General features: G+C 47.7%; 1 protein-coding gene across 3 annotated transcripts in view; it reads left to right on the forward strand.

The window, feature by feature from the left end:
• The window catches only part of DOP1B (DOP1 leucine zipper like protein B), a 105308-nt gene that overhangs the window by 13373 nt on the left and 75867 nt on the right, over positions 1 to 16068 (forward strand). The gene's annotated exons all lie outside the window — the stretch shown is intronic.

The following is a 16068-nucleotide window of genomic DNA, read 5'->3' on the forward strand; positions in this document are numbered from 1 at the left end:
CCAGATGGTTTTCCATCATACCCCTTATGGAACAGTAGGGTGTTACTTTTTTAAACTTATTTTTACTGCCCCACAACATCGTGAAGACCTTCGCTTCTTGCATGTGCAGTGGTTTGATGTGCGCCAAGATGTTCCGAGTCACTCAGGGCCACCTTCCTGACTGTCTCAGTCTGTGTGAACTGCCACAACAAAATACCCCAGACTGGGCTTCTGGCTGGATAGCAGGCCTTCCTCTCTCACAGTTCTGGAGGCTGCGAGTCAAGGACAGGGCACCGGCAGATTCAGGGGCTGGTGCAGGCTGCTCCTTGATTCACAGGTGGCCGTCTTCCATCGTGTCCTCACATGGTGGAAGGGGCCAGGGAGCTCTGGGAGGTCCCTTTTATAAGGGCACTAATCCCAATCATGAGGGGTCCACCCTCAGGACTTAATCACCACCACCCCCAATGCCATCTCACTGTAGGACATAAACCTTCAGACTGTAACACCGATGATTTGTGTCCCATCTGACTTCACCTCACAAGCTCTGCACCATTTTCTCATAGGAGCTTTGTTGTAGGGTGTCTTTGAGGGGTGAGGGGTATTGTCCTTCCAGTTGGCCTTTCCCACATGTCTCCTCATGTCCTCCTCCCCATCCTCTTCCTCCTTCCAGTGAGATGCTGTTTAAGCCACCTCTCCTGATCCCCCTGGACCAGACTCCCTCTAGCCGGTGACCTGGGGCAGGACCCGAGCCCCTCTCACTGTTTATGAATTGCGGCTCTGAGCTATGTGATGCCTGGTTCCTTCTTGTCACCTCACTGTGAGGGGCCGTTCTGTCAGAGTGTGGTACCTCAGTTTGGGGCAGCTGTTTGAGGCCACTTTCCAGTAATCCTTTGCTGCCACCTCTGGCAGTGACCCTGAGGGTAGAAGTTGTCCGGTAAGTGTGGTGCCGGGGCCATATTGGAAAGATGTGGCCTGAATGCCTCTGGAAAGAGGCCAAATGGGAAGGTTGTTTTTTGCAATTACTGATTCTTCACATTGTCAGCAAAATAGAGCTGTTTCTTTGCAGGACAGTGGTAAGCACAAGGCCCATCTGCTTCTGGCAGTGTGCTGATATTCTTGGTACCAGAAAGTAGAAGGCGTAGCTGATAGAATGTCAGGTAGAGCTCCCAATGTCCTGTGTGCCAGAGGCTGCCAAGTCCTGTCCTGTGCCAACCTCCTCCTCTTGGTAGCTGATGCACTGGGGCTCTGATGGCATTCTTGCTTCTTACCCTATCCCACGCTCTCCGGAAGTTGCGGAGAATCAGCAAGAGTGTCACTGATTTGGGCTTGTGGGAGCTGCCTCACTGTGAGCCGCTCAAACACATGTCCACAGAAGGCTGACACGATCCTTTTGGAAAGAACATTTCTCTGCTGACATCAGAGGGCTGATATATTCTCGATAATTTATAGCTAGAGCAGTGTATGTATTTTGCATGCAAACAGAGGATGTTTTTGCAGTTCTTTGAGACCTCTTGGAGGGGTGGAAGTAGTCCAGGTGTGGGCAGGTGAGTTGTTCCTCTGGTAATCTAATGACAAAAGGTCATCTGGGGGGACGAAATAGCTTGTCTGGCCTAATTGAGTTTATGGATAAGGGAAAGAGCTTGCCACCTGCTTACATTGTATAAATCCTGTCAAGAAAGTTACAAAACTAAAAATTTCATGGCAGGGCACCTAGGTGGCTCAGCTGGTTAAGCGACTGCCTTCGGCTCAAGGCATGATCCCAAGGTCCTGGGATCAACCCCTGCATCAGGCTCCTTGCTCAGTGGAAAGCCTGCCGCTTCCTCTCCCACTGCTATTCCCCCTGCTTGTGTGCTCAGTCTCTCTCTTCCTGTCAACTACATAAATCTTAAAAAAGAAAAAAAAAAAAAGAAAAGAGATTTCATGATAGGCCATGGTAAGGAAGGTGCTGTGGACTGAATTATGTCTCCTCCATCTCCACCAAACTTGTATGTTGGAGGCCTAACCCTTATCATGACTATACCTGGAGATACATCTTCAGGAAGTAATTAAGATTAGATGAGGTCATTCATTAGGATGGGGCCTTAATCCAATAGGTTGGTGGCCTTATAAAAAGAGGGAGAGAGGGCAGCCCGGGTGGCTCAGTGGTTTAGCACCACCTTCAGCCCAGGGTGTGACCCTGGTGACCTGGGATCGAGTCCCATGTCGGGCTCCCTGCATGGAGCCTGCTTCTCCCTCTGCCTGTGTCTCTGCCTCCCTCTCTCTCTCTCTCTGTGTGTCTCATGAATAAATAAATAAAATCTTTAAAAAAAAAAAAAAAGGGAGAGAGCAAGAGATATCTCCCCCCCCCCCCCCTTGTGAGCACACAGTGAGAAGGTGACCCTCCACCACCTGGAGGAGAACCAGGTTAGCTGGCTCATTGGTGTTGGACTTCTAGCCTTTCTTCTAGCTGTAAGAAATCAATTTCTGTTTTTTGAGCCACCTGGTCTGTGATGTTTTGTTACAGCAGCTCAAGCAAACTAATACAGAAGGAATTAAGTTACACTTGTTTGTTTTTCAAAAAAGACAGCTGATTGTACATGGACGCCTATTTCAAGCTTGTATGTGAGCCAAATACACGCATTCCCATTTATTTACCTTTTTTTAAATGGCCTTTTCCTTTTTCCTTTTTTAAAAAAATGTATATAGCTTTACTGACATGCAAAAAACTACGTATACTTAAAGTGTATGATTTGATGAGTTTTGACCTGTGTGCATCCATGTGAAACCATGACATGGGCATGTATCTGTTAGCCCTGGAAGTTTCCTTGTACGCCCTCTGTGGTCCCTCCTCTGCACCCTGTCTCCCTGCCCCCAGCTCCAGTCAGCCGCTGATCTACTTTCTATCACTAGAGACAAGTTTGCACTTTCTAAAATTTTATATAAACAGAATCATATGGTATATATATTTTATTTCCTGGTCTGGCATCTTTCACTCAGCACAACTGTTTGGAGAGTCACCCAGGTTGTCGTGTAGATTGATAGTTCATTCCTCTTTACTGCTGAGTAGGATGCCGTGGATGTATACCATTCACTTGTCTATTTTCCTATTCATGGACATTTTGGGTTGCTTCCAGTAGATATACATATCACTTTTTTAAAAAACTGGCAAATCTTTTTCCAAAGTGGTGTATCACAATTTCATACCTTCCAGTATTGTACGGGGACTGTAGTTATTCCGTATTCTTTTCAACACTTGGTATGGGCAGTCTTTATTTTAGCCATTTTAGTAGGACTGTACTAGTAGCTCCTTGTGGCTTTTACATTTCCCATTTATTTTATTTTATTTTTATTTTTTTTTAAATTACATTTCCCATTTAAATGACTCCTGGTTAGAGCCTCAATACATGATCACTATAAACTTGTGTTACTCTTACAGAAATACAATACAAGGATAACTGTAAGAAACTACACTATTGTTTTAAAGGATTTTATTTGAGAGAGTGAGTGGGAGAACACGAGCAGGAGGAGGGAGAGGGAGAAGCAGACTCCCTGCTGAGCATCCTGGGGCTCTGTCCCAGGACCCTGAGATCATGACCTGAGCTGAAGGCAGACACTTAACCCACTGAGCCACCCAGGCACCCCAAATTTACACTATTTCATGTTGTATAGAATAGACAAAAAGTGAACGTGACCCCCCTCAGTAGGGGAGTGGCAGTAGGATAAGTCATGCTGTAACAGTATGATGACATATGCCACCATCCGAATGAGGTATCCTTGTAGTTACCAGTGTGACAAAGGCTCATAAAATAGGGACAAAAAAAGGCTAACTGAACAGTTATATACAGCTGTAGTCTTGGATTTGGGGGGGAGAATAAAAAAGGGGATTGTATGGAAGGGGCGAGGTCTAGAAGCCCTCATGGCTGGCCTGGTTTGTTTTCAGTTTTTCCTGGTTCTGAATGAAGCTCTCATGAACATCTTTTTGCACTTGGCTGTTTTTGCCAACATCCATCCCTCGTCAGAGGTAGACTGGCTGTGTTGGTGGGCATAGAGCTAAACCTTTGGACACACGAGTCTGCGTCCTGCTCATCTGTCTGCATTGGTACCAGAGCCTTATACTGTAGTGCTTTAGAGCAGGTCCATCTGGCAGGACTGGGTTCTCTACACCAACCTAACCCTCTTCTCTTGCAGAATTTTTCTACCGTTGCCAGGTGGTTTTCCTCCAGATGAACTTTAGAATCATTTGTAAAGTGAAATCTTTGGGGGGTTTGACTGGTATTAGGTAACAATTATAGAATGTTTGGGGAAGAAGTGACGTGGTGATGTAATTGGCCTTCCCACAGGGAGTCGTGGTCATTCTCTCCGTTGAAAAAATGTTCACTTTTGTCCCTAGGAACTTAATCATTTTTTTTACACAAGTCTTCCCTGTGTCCTAAATACAGTAGATTGCCTGTACATGTATTTTGCTGTTGTGAATGGGATTATCTCCCACTATATGGTTTTAACCGGCTGTGGGTGTACAAAGCAATTAACTTACAGAGTTTGGAAACTAGCCATCTTAGTGAATTTATTTCTAAGGTTTTTTTTGAGCCAGTTGTTTTGAGTTTTGCAACTAATTAAGCATACATATCATCAATCGATACTAAATTGGTGGGTTTTCCCTGGCATTTTGCCATTCCAGCATTTTGCTGGAACACTAACAATGTTGACACTGGTGGTGTATTAGTGATAACGATGTCAGCTGCTGTAACAAAGCCCTCCAAAACCTAAGGACCACCAATAAGATAGAAGTTTCTCGCTCCTTTATCAGTTCAGCATGGTGTTCCAGACTGGGCCGGTCTCTTCCACATGGTTATTCTAGAGACTCAAGCCTGGGACTCTGCCATCTTTAACACATGGCTTCCAGAATTGCTCTGTTCGCTGTCATTCTGTTCCACGAGAAGGGGGAAGAGCATATAGGAGCACGCACAGAACTTAACGGCACACATTACCTCCATGCATCTCTTTAAGGCAGAAAAATATTCTCTGGGTGGAGCAGCCAGAGAATTCTGTTCTGGTGGCCCAGCTACAGGAAGAGAAACAGGGAGCATGATTAGGGTGAACGTGGCAATCCCTACCCCCGCCTGGCATGCACTGATTTTGGAGGGGGTACCTCCTATTTCACGGTTATCTCAGCCCTACAGGCCCAGCAGATTGCTGTCTCTCAGACACCAGTTTGGTCTTTATTTATTAACTTCAATGACTTCGTATCTTTAAAGGTAACTTTTTTTTTTTTAAGATTTTATTTATTTATTCATGAGAGAGAGAGAGAGAAAGAGGAAGAAGCAGGCTCCATGTAGGGAGCCCAATGTGGGACTCGATCCCAGGTCTCCAGGATCATGCCTGGGCCGAAGGCAGGTGCCCAACCGCTGAGCCACCCAGGGATTCCCTGACTTCGTATCTTTATGGAGCCAGAACGTAAGCCAGTTCATTACCTGATCAGTTCGTAAAGTGTTGGGTTGCTTTTCTCAGGGCCACACAGTTCTGTCTTAACTTTTTATTCCCGTGTTCTTGGTGATCGTGGTCCTTAAACTGATTCTCCCAACGCCCGAGATACACCTCAGAAGTAAGTTGCTGGCAGGTACACTAATTCAGATGTGTGGAACAAGGAAGGAACACAGCATAGGAGCGGTTCACATTCAGTCTCACCACCAACTTCTGAGATCGAGACACATGTACTGGTGGTCTACCCAGCTCTTCACGCTCTGCCGTCTTGTCAGAGGAATCCAGTTACGTCTAGGGATCAAGTGGCGAAGCACTGCAGGGTGGTAGCTCCCATCGTCCAGCCTCAGCAGTAAGCGTTATTGTTCTAGGACTTCTCCCTAGTAATTCTGTTTTCCTTGACAGGGATTGACTCAGACATAGGCATGTGACCTTCTCTGACCTATGAGATGGGGCCAGCTGGCTTCTGGAAAGGGTTTCCTCTAATACAGAGAGGCAGGAAAGGAACAAACGCTGGTCTTTTTTTGTTCCTCTGCTTAATTGTGGGAGAATTTAGTGCCTGATGTGTGGCAGACATCTGAGGCCACAGCAGGAAAAAGCTGAGGATAAGTCAACTCACCATGAGGAGCATGTAAGCATGAAAAGGTTTGCGTCCTTTTAAGATGTCACTGAGCCCTCAGATTGGCCAAATAGAGGAATATGCTCCCCCAGACCAGTTTCTTGGCGTCAGCACTGTTGACCTTCTGTGGTGGGGCAGGGGTGCTGTCCTGTGCATTGTAGGACGTTTATCAACACCTTGGCCTCTGTCTACCAGAGGCCAGTAGCACATCCCACTTCCATTATAACAGCCAGAGGTGCCTCCAGACATTGTCAGGTGTACCTAGGGGCAGAACTGTCCCGGTTTGAGAACCACTGCTCTAGACTTTTGATTGTGAGGTGATCCATTTCTTCATTTAGAGTTGTAGAGTTGGATATGCTACACTTTACGGCCCAATGTTTGGTAACCGAGTCTGCAACGTCCGACCATCCTAAACCCATGGGAACCCGTTTCCTCTGTGGGCAGAAGCAGGCACACTTGTTTCTCAACAGTAAAGGCATTTGTGTGTCCTTAAAAGATGCGGAATGTAAAAAAAAAAAAAAAAAAGATGCGGAATGTCCCATGCTGATGGGGGCCCTCACCTCTGCATTAGCACGGTTCTGGCTGGAATGAAGGTGCATACAGAGACTCTACAGAGGATTTTGTCTCTCTGGCCTCACTGGCTTCTCCCTCAGTGCACGAGCCCCATTATGTGTCTGAGGAGGTAGTGTTCCTTCAGCACCGTGTGTTCAGCCTCTTGGTTCTGAGTGTCCCAGGCAGTTTTATAGCTGTTGGGTTTTGGGGAGGAGAGCCCACTTGGGCTTGAATGGTGCACCGGTCACAATTCCCGGATGCCTTCTAGCAGCCTCCTTCCTCCCATCACCGAGAGCTTGTTCTTTAACTGCCACCTGCTTCTATTCAGATGGCTTATCACAGGGACAAGGAAGCAAAAGAAGAGCATAGAGAAGGGGAACCCCAGGTGGGATTCAGATCAGATTGAACAGGCAGGGGACGCCTGGGTGACTCAGTCGGTTGGGCGTCTGCCTTCGGCTCCCTGCTCAGTGGAGGGAGTGTGCTTCTCCCTCTCCCTCTGCCCCTTCTCCCGCTGGTGTGCTCTCTCTCATTCTCTCTCTCTCTCTCAAATAAATAGGTAAAACCTTAAAAAAGAAAAAGATTGAACAGGCAGCATAGCATTGGAGAGACATGTTCTTCACATCCCAACCGCAACTCTGAGTTACAATTCCCTTTTTTTTTTTCTTTTAAAGATTTTATTTATTCATAAAAGACGGAGAGAGAGGCAGGGACACAGGCAGAGGGAGAAGCAGGCTCCAGGCAGGGAGGCCAACGAGGGACTCGATCCCGGGACTCCAGGATCACGCCCTGGGCCGAAGGCAGGCGCTCAACAGCTGAGCCACCCGGGCGTCCCTGAAGTACATTCCTTGCTGCACATGCAGATCACACGATCTCCGCTCCAGCGCCCTGCGGTGCCCGAGGCCCTGTGGGTTGGCAGAACCAGAGCACTGGGGAGGACGTGTCCAAGCTCCACTCGGCCACTCTGAGCCCATTTTGCTTGACATTGAGGATTGGGAAGTGCCGCCCCGGGGATCTTGAGAAACCTCTGTGCGGGAGGAGATAACATTTAGTCTCCTTTGAGTGTGCCAGTTCTGTTCTTCTGGGTGTGAATTTTAGAGACTATTGAGTTCCTCCAGTTGAACTTTTGGGAACTGAAGCCTGTTTGGGATTGGCGATGAGACCCCTTCCCCCACGATACTCTTGCTGCTTTTCTGGCTCTGACTTTAACAAGTTGGTTTCCGTATAATAGGCTTTTGGTTGGTTTGTTAAATGTATCATTTGTATGTGGATTTAAAAAAAAAAAGTTTAAAAAGCAGAAAAGGATTTGTGTTCAGAGCGAGTCACTTAGTATCTTAATGATATGCTTGCTTTTATTAGATCTTCTGGTTTGCGGTTACAAATTCTTAAGTATTTTAGTATCCTCTGCATCACGTATGTGTCATTGTTTAGTCCTGCCGGGCATGTTTGCCCCACGTGTTCACTTCCTTTCATGTGGCTCACTCTCCGCCTCCGCTGCCTTGCCCTCCTGCCACCCTTGTCCATCATTCCATCCCTTTGGCTCCTCGCCCCCAAGACAGAGTGATTCCCTTTAGCGAGCCCCCATTATGAGCTTGTCATTCATTGTTTTTCAAATCTGTCCTCCTCCAGAGGTGCCCTGCCACCCCTTTTACTGCTGAGGATGCTGAGGGAAGAAGCTCAGGCTTGCTTGAGGCTTGGTCAGGGGTCAGCGTACCGTGCTTCGGCTCAGCCGGCACAGCTGCAGAGCCCACGTGCAGGCGCACGGCTGGGGGTGGGGGGCTTGGGACCTGCCCTGCTGTGGGAAAAGAATAAGATGCGAGTCTGGAAGCGTGAAAGGCCTGACAGCTAGCCATCCCAAGTTTCCCTGTGGGAAGACAGGGGAGGTTGCTCTTAGTGGTGAGGGGGAGTGGTTTCTACAATCTAGATGTTGCAATAAACTCACAAGTGGAAAAATAAAGAGCAACATTTGGACATGTGTGTTGCCGCTTGCCTTCTAGGAGGTAGCAATGCCTCTGCTGTGTTGTGGTTTGGCTTTTGTGTTTGGAGAGAGGGAGGGAGAGAATTCGAAGTGGACTGCACTGCCCAGCACAGGTCCCGACAACAGGGCTCGATCTCACGACCCTGAGCTCATGACCTGAGCCTAAATCAAGAGTTTTCTGCCGCAGTATGGAGGTTCCCACGTCCTCTCCGCTGAGACTCTAGGGTGCACCGGTGCTTGTGTCACACGTGTACAGATGTGTGCATTCCTTGTTAAGCCTGCTGCCCTGGGGGAGTCGGAACAAGGAACATCTGGAACATCTTAGCTCCTTTTGAGTCCCGCCTGCACGACCAGGTCCCTGTGCTTCAGGACCTTGTGCCAGGCTGGGCCGCTAAGGAAGGGTGGTGCTCCAACCGGGCCCCAGGTCAGCTGGCTCCGAGCCTGGGCTCTGCGTCACATGTCCCCTGCCCTGGCCTCACTTTCTCATGAGTTAGACCAGCAAAGCCTCCCCTCCACGGCAGAGCCGACTCAGGCTCAGCTGAGAAAAATGAGTTTCCAAGACTGCCCCGCCGAGGCGTGGGCCCAGGCCTTGTGGTATCCGGGCCATGGTTCCCGGGGATGGGGATGCGTGGTCAGTGGCAGCTGCAGGTCGACCTGCCTGCTGTGCGCCTTCCTGGCCGGGCCTGGGGTAGCCACTGCCTTGGCCATCGGGCCGCGCTTCGTAAAGCCTCCCCTAGCATGTGTGCTCAGCCTCTGGTTGTGCTCCTCGCGGGCAGCGTGGTATTTGCTCAGAAAGCTTAAGTTAATATTAGCTGCAGCAATAAGATAAAACTGATGCAAAGGGAATAAAAATAATCCTAAGACGTTTTAAAAAGGAAGCAGTGTGTTCCAACGCGTCTCTACCGCCAGTGGACGGGGAGTTCAGCAGAGATTGCTGCTGTGGCCTGCTAGGAGCCCGCTGTCTTGCGAGCTGAGGTCGTCGGGTGTGGGTGTCGCAAGCCAAGAGTTGACTACTCACTCGGGGTCACCGCTCTGCAGGTTGGCCCCAGGCGGTCAGCTGATGCGTCAGTGCAGCGCAGTCGTGTTTCAATCCGTGACCTTTCTAAGAAGGAAGCTCTTCATTTACAGAGGGGTTGTGCCGGTGTCACTCCCCCAATCAAACAACAGCTGACTTTGTTGGTTCTCTGAAACCCCAGCTCCCTGTCGTGGCTGTTAGGGACCAATCATTTCTCCTCTTGTCTCTTGCCATCCTCCCCCGCCCTGCTCCCAAGCTGGCACTGTGGCCGAGTCACTGCCATTTCAGCCAAGGCATGACACTCTTTGCCATCTCCACCTTCCATACGTGGCCTACTTTAGTGTGGGACGCTCTGGCCAATTTGTTCGTACTCAGTGTCTGTCCTGTTTTCCTTCTGTCTGAAGGGCACCGTTGGTGTACCTTGGCAAGTATTTAATGACTATTCAAGTTTGTGCCACTTGGCCAGCCTCACTCGCTGCACAGCTTCGTTTTTGCGGCGTGAAACGAGCATCCTTTTAACGATGACCAACTTCCAGGAAGAGGACCTGCTGGTATTTTACCATTTGCTCCATGCGAGACCTGCTTTTAAATTGGCTTGCTTGTAGATGAGCACCTGGCATCCTGAGGTCAGTGTTATCATGGTGAAGAGCAGGTTTGGGTGATCTCCCTTAGGAACTTTTTAAAACCGAATATAAGTTACCCCCTATCCATATTGTTAAATCACCCTTAACATTTTTTTTTAGTTGTGATAAAACACACTTAACATACAATTTATCTTCACCATTTTTTAAGTGTACTAAATTACCTTTTGAGTCCATGGTCTGCCCTTTTGGAATCTTTAATCCTGTTTCTTACAGAAAACCCTTCTGAATTGTGCTGAGAGTGCTAGAGAACATCAGGCTGCCAGATAGCGTGATGCCAGAATAAAATAAAGTGCAGCGCAGACATTGTCTTGGGTGGAGCAAAGTGAGACACTTCCTGGTCTCCATTAATGAAGTGTGGCTGTGGCTCAAACCTTTCTTTTTCAAACTTACGTTTTGTAAATTTTTCATTATTTTATTTTAAGGTCAGCCTGCTGAGCTGATGCATACAATGAGGTCCAAAATATTACATCTTGATTGTAGCTCAAGGAATGTTTTTCAAAATAGTGTAGCTTTTAAGGAAAACAAGGAAGGGAGGTTTATTTCTGGTTTAATCGTAGCTCTTCCTTTCTGTTTAGCACTTTTCAAAGTGATTTTGAAAACATGGCCATTTTTTCCTTCCAGATTCATGAGTTTCCTTGAGTTATTTAGTCTATAGCTGAAGAACATTTCTCATCTTTGTTTTTTAACAAATGTTTCTCATCATTTTTATTCAGTGTTTATCATGTGTGTTGTATATATATATATTTCATAGACTGTGTTTGTATATATCTCTCTGTGCATCTATTAAGCTTACTTGGGTTTCTAGTGTCCTGAAAAACACAACCCAAATAATGAAAGTTCCCTGGAAATCCTCACTGGGCTTTCCCTGCTGGAGAAGCGCAGTGCCTGGATAGAGGCTGGCCTTCCCTAACCCACACCAGGGTTCCAGTCTCGGCAGCTCTCAAATACCCAGGAGGAAATCCGGAGTTTTGAAGTGCTAGAAGGTGGACTCAGTTCAGCTGGCTATTTAATTAAGGGTTAAAAACTCACACTCAGAGGCACCTGGGTGGCTCAGTGGTTTAAGCTTCTGACTCTTGGTTTCGGCTCAGGTCATGATCTCACGGTGGTGAGATCAAGCTGCATGTCAGGCCCCACACTGGTTGGGGAATCTATTTGGGATTCCCCCTCCCCACCACCCCTGCTCGCTTATGAGTGTGTGTGCACTCTCTCTCTCTCTCTCTAAAAGAAAAGGGGGAAAAAAGCCTCACACTCAAGAGAGGTTGGACCGAGTCCCTGGGTCCCTTCAGGATTTATTAAAAGGAGTCCCTTTGTTCTCTGGTGAGGAAAGAGTTTTCAGTTTGTTCAACATATAGACGTCACTCGGGAGTTCATGGTTCTTGGCAGCTCAGCTGCAGGAGCAGTTGGATGAAACAGCATTGGCTTCTTTTGTCTTTTTGGGTGATCAAATATATATAAAATTTACCATTTTAACTGTTTACGAGTGTACTGTTCAGTGGTATTCAGCGTGTTTACCTTGTACACCCAGCACCACCATCCAAAACTGAGACCGTTTCTATGAGACATGGGCTGCCCTTTCCCCACCCCCGCCTCCCAGGCCCCCAACCCCCACCGTTCCATTTCCCGTGCCTGTCACTTTGACAACACTACGGACCTCATGGAAGTGGAGTCAGTGTTCATCCTTTTGCATCTGGCTCATTGCACTGAGTGCAGTCTTCGGGGTTCATCCATGTAGCGTGCCTCAGGATTTCCTTCCTTGCTAAGGCTGAGTACTGGTCTACTGTGTAGACCACATTTTATTGATGCATTCATTGACATCTGGGTTGTTTTCACGTTTTGGCTATTGTAAATAGGGCTGCAATGAACAGAGGTGTGCAGATACCTCTTTGAATCCTTGCTCTCAGTTCCTCTGCACATGTGCTCAGAAGTGGAATTGCTGGATCATATAGTAATTTGGTAAACAAGTCAAACATTTAATCTTTTTTTTTTAAGATTTTTTTTTTTTAAGTAAACTCTCCACCCAATGTGAGGCTTAAACTTAATGACCCCATGATCAACAGCCCCATGCTCTATCGACTGAGCCGGCCAGGCGCCCCTGATCTTTTGAGGAGCCACCCTACTGTTTGCCTGGAAATGGCACCAGTTTACATTCCCACCAGCAGTGCACAGCACTCAGTTTTGAAACCTCCTAGGCCCAGGTTCTTCTAAATAGAACATTTTCTTTTTCAAAAAGCAGTGACAGCCATGGGCATCTGGCTTACTCTGAGAGAGGATGGCACAGAAGGCCTCCAATTTCCTCCTGAGAAGTGTTTTTCAGATCCTAAAAGTGGGCTGGCCACATGAGCCAAGCACTTCCTTAGTGCGGGGGTGCCTGAGTTGCCAGCTCCCAGGTAGCAGAGCTCCCAAGTCAGAGGTGGCCGACTCAAGAAATCCCCCATGGCTGGACCACCGCCCTGAGCTCTGAGTCTTCAGCAGTCAAAGTGGGGGGGGGGGGGGGAATGAATCACTGGAGGACTCCTTCCCTTTTAAGTCTACCCTGAAAAATGGAGATGGTCACAGCCATGCATTAACCCCCAGCGAGACTAAAGATAAAGTCTTACAGAGGGAGAATTTAGGGGAACCAGCGTGGGGACCTTCCTGGTGGCCTTTACCACTGACCAGAGGCAACTGGCTCTTCCTTCACTAGCCCCACCCCGGAGTCTCTGCACACAGGGGAGGGGGGTGATGAGGGAGCAGACCACTGTTTCCTTAATGGCACCAAGAGTTGGCTTATGTTCCCCTTCTGGCATGTTTGTGAGATGCTACTTATTACTACTCACCCAGAAGGTGTGTTTATTTTTTAGAAGATTTTTCTTTATTTATTTTTGAGAAAGAGAGAGTGGACGTTCACATGAGCAGAAGGGAGGGAGAGGGAGAAGCAGGGTCAACCACTGAGCCACCCAGGGGTCCCTTGTGCTTCATTTTCAATTTGTCATCATAATAATGACACTGTGCCAGACATTGTGCTGTCCTCTTTGCATGGGGTGTCTCATTTGATGTGTGCAACTTTGTGAGGTGCCATGATCTCCATTTTTCTAGATGAAACCATAGCCAGAAAGTTTAAAGAGTTTGCCCAACAAGCAGATGGTGGAACTGGCATGCCAGGCCCTCAACCCCAAACTTCCCATATTAAACCAGCATTATAATAATTCAGTATTGTTTTTTTAGCCTAGCCTCCGTGTAGAAGCACCTGTTAAGTGCCAGGCTCTGTGCAAAGTGGGTTAGCACAAATGCTGTGACCTAGGCACGATTTCAGGCCCGTGATTAGTGATGAAAATGATGCAGAAGGGTTGGCTCTCCTAACTGCTCTAAGGAGCTGGCTGGCAAAGTCTGGCCACATCCTGACTCTAGGTGAGGAACTTAACTTGATTCCCCATCTCTGGGTGGCTCTGCTCTGCTCCTGAACTTGTGTGCTTTGATCTAACTTGACAGTCTGGTGGGTGAAAAGAATGGTATTGTCTTGTAGTCCTAATCTACATTTTTCTTACCAGGAAGGACAAGCACCTTCTCATTTTTCTAAGTACTATCTGTTTATATCTTTTGTTTTTGCTGAATTTTCAGCTCCGACAGCTTCCTTTATCTCTAGGTACCTCAGTGGCAGTGAGTCCCTCCCTGTCTCAGACATATGTGTTTGCATGGATTGACACCGACAGTATCCGGTGACCGACCCATTCCCTGTTTACTAGTCACGGCCTCAGCTCTTGGTTATGTTTCTTTTCCTATGTCTTTTTTCAAATCAAATCAAGTCACACAAATGAGATAGAAATAGCAAGCAGCCTCATTCATTTGGAATGGGTGGTTGTGGTTCACTGTGATTGCGTGTATGTGGGAAGGGGTTTATCAGTCAGGATAGTGAGGGTTATGCCACGGTAACAAACAGACCCTCGTCTCAGTGAATCATACACAGTTGGGTTCGGCCTCACTGGGTCAGCACACGGTTTCTGCTCTGTAATTTCTCAGGCAGCCAGGCTGGGAGAGGCGTCAGCTCAGCCCACATCTCCATGATCTTAGAGTCAAGGAGAGAGAACCCAACATGCTTTGAGTTGGCTTTTAAAGCCTGTGCCTGCATGACACGTATCACCCCACTCATCCCACTGGCCCGAGTAAGTCATGCGGCCACACCTGGGGTCAAAAGGGCAGAGGAATGGGATTCCGAACATCCACAGCCCAAGGAAGGCAAACACCATTGGGTCCCAGATAACCACCATGGGGGGTGCCCCATCTTTTCCACCTCAAACAGCAGAAGTCCTTAGAATACACTGAGCAGCACAGACATGCTGACTTAAAAAAAACAAATGGTTGAAGGCATCTGGGTGGCTCAGTTGGCTAAGTGTCTGACTTTGGTTTGGGTCATGATCGCAGCCTCCTAGGATGGAGCCCCGCATTGGTCTCCCTGCTCAGCGGGGAGTCTGCTTCTCCCTCTCCCCCTGCCTCTCCCCTCATTCTCTCTCTCTCTCTCTCTTTTCAAATAAAATCTTAGAAGAAAAAGGAAACACAAGTGCTTGATCCCGACAAAAAAGATTGCTTCAGGTGAAGACAGAGGCCCTCTTTCCTGCTCTTGAATCCCGTTATCAATGAGCCAGTCAAGTCGCAGACATGGTTTTCTAGAAGCCGAGTCTTCAGGACTGGCCGGGAGTTGATACTTGTTGAAGCCGAGTGATGGTTGTATGGCTGTTCCAACTGTTTTTCTATGTTTTTTAAAATGTCCATAATAAAATACAGCTTCCTGTGCATTTGGCACATTCATTTCCTCTCCACCAAAGCTGTCTCACTTTGTTCTTATCCCGTTACAGCATGTGTTTCAAGTTACCTCAGGATTTGTTTTGACAGAAGAACATTTAAAAAAAATTATTTTGGGGGCCCCGGGGTGGCTCAGTTTGTTAAATGTCTGACTCTTGACTTTGGCTCAGGTCATGCTCTCAGGGTGATGAGATCAAGCCCCCCAGTGGGCTCCATGCTTGGTGAAGAGTCTGCTGGGGACTCTCCCTCTCCCCCTCTCCCCTCCTCACATTCATGCACTCACACTCTCAGTCTGTCAAATAAATTAAAATCTTTAAAAAAATATTTTGTTGGTTTCCCTTTGTTTTAAAATATCAGACATTTACATACAATGTTTTAAGGTGTCTCTTGATGATCTCTAGTTACATGGGGGTGTTTTTGAGACATGGGTTTATTGAATTGGAGAGTTCAGTTAGACTACAGGCTTGTGATGAAAAATATTATTTTCCTTCCTTTCCCTTTACCTCCTGCATAACCTCAGTGTATGTTTTAGGGGCAGGATCATTTTCCTTGTTTATAAAAAGAAAGCTGTCACGGCCCTAAGACCATATGGTCCAGGGGCCAGCAGTTGGGAGACAGAGATAGAATGCAGTTGGCATCACACACGTCTTATGACATTCTTCCAGAATGCCTGCTTTGTTTTAGGCTCTGTGCAGAGCGCTGCTGAAAACCGCAGAGAGGAAGACAACAGACCCGGCCCTCAGAGAGTTGCTCACCGCCTAAGGCAGCCCCGGCGCAGATAATCATTAGAACAGTGTTGTATTGGTGACAGATGGGATGGACACATGGGACCCAGCGCAGGAGTAACTAAACTTGGGCACCCTGCTGGGGATGGGGGGACATTCCACCTCCACGAGAGGGGATGCTAAGTCTCCTGCGGGGAAGGAGGTTGGGGCAGAGAAAGTGCGCAGGCAGGAATCACAACTGGATCTGTGTTGCTACAGTTTGAAGCTGATGAATTAAGAGATGGGGGCGGGGGAGGGGGGCAAAGCAGACAGGACTCATGCTATGG

This window comes from Canis lupus, chromosome 31 (assembly GCF_011100685.1).
Source record: "Canis lupus familiaris isolate Mischka breed German Shepherd chromosome 31, alternate assembly UU_Cfam_GSD_1.0, whole genome shotgun sequence".
In the NCBI taxonomy this organism is placed as follows: Eukaryota; Metazoa; Chordata; class Mammalia; order Carnivora; family Canidae; genus Canis; species Canis lupus.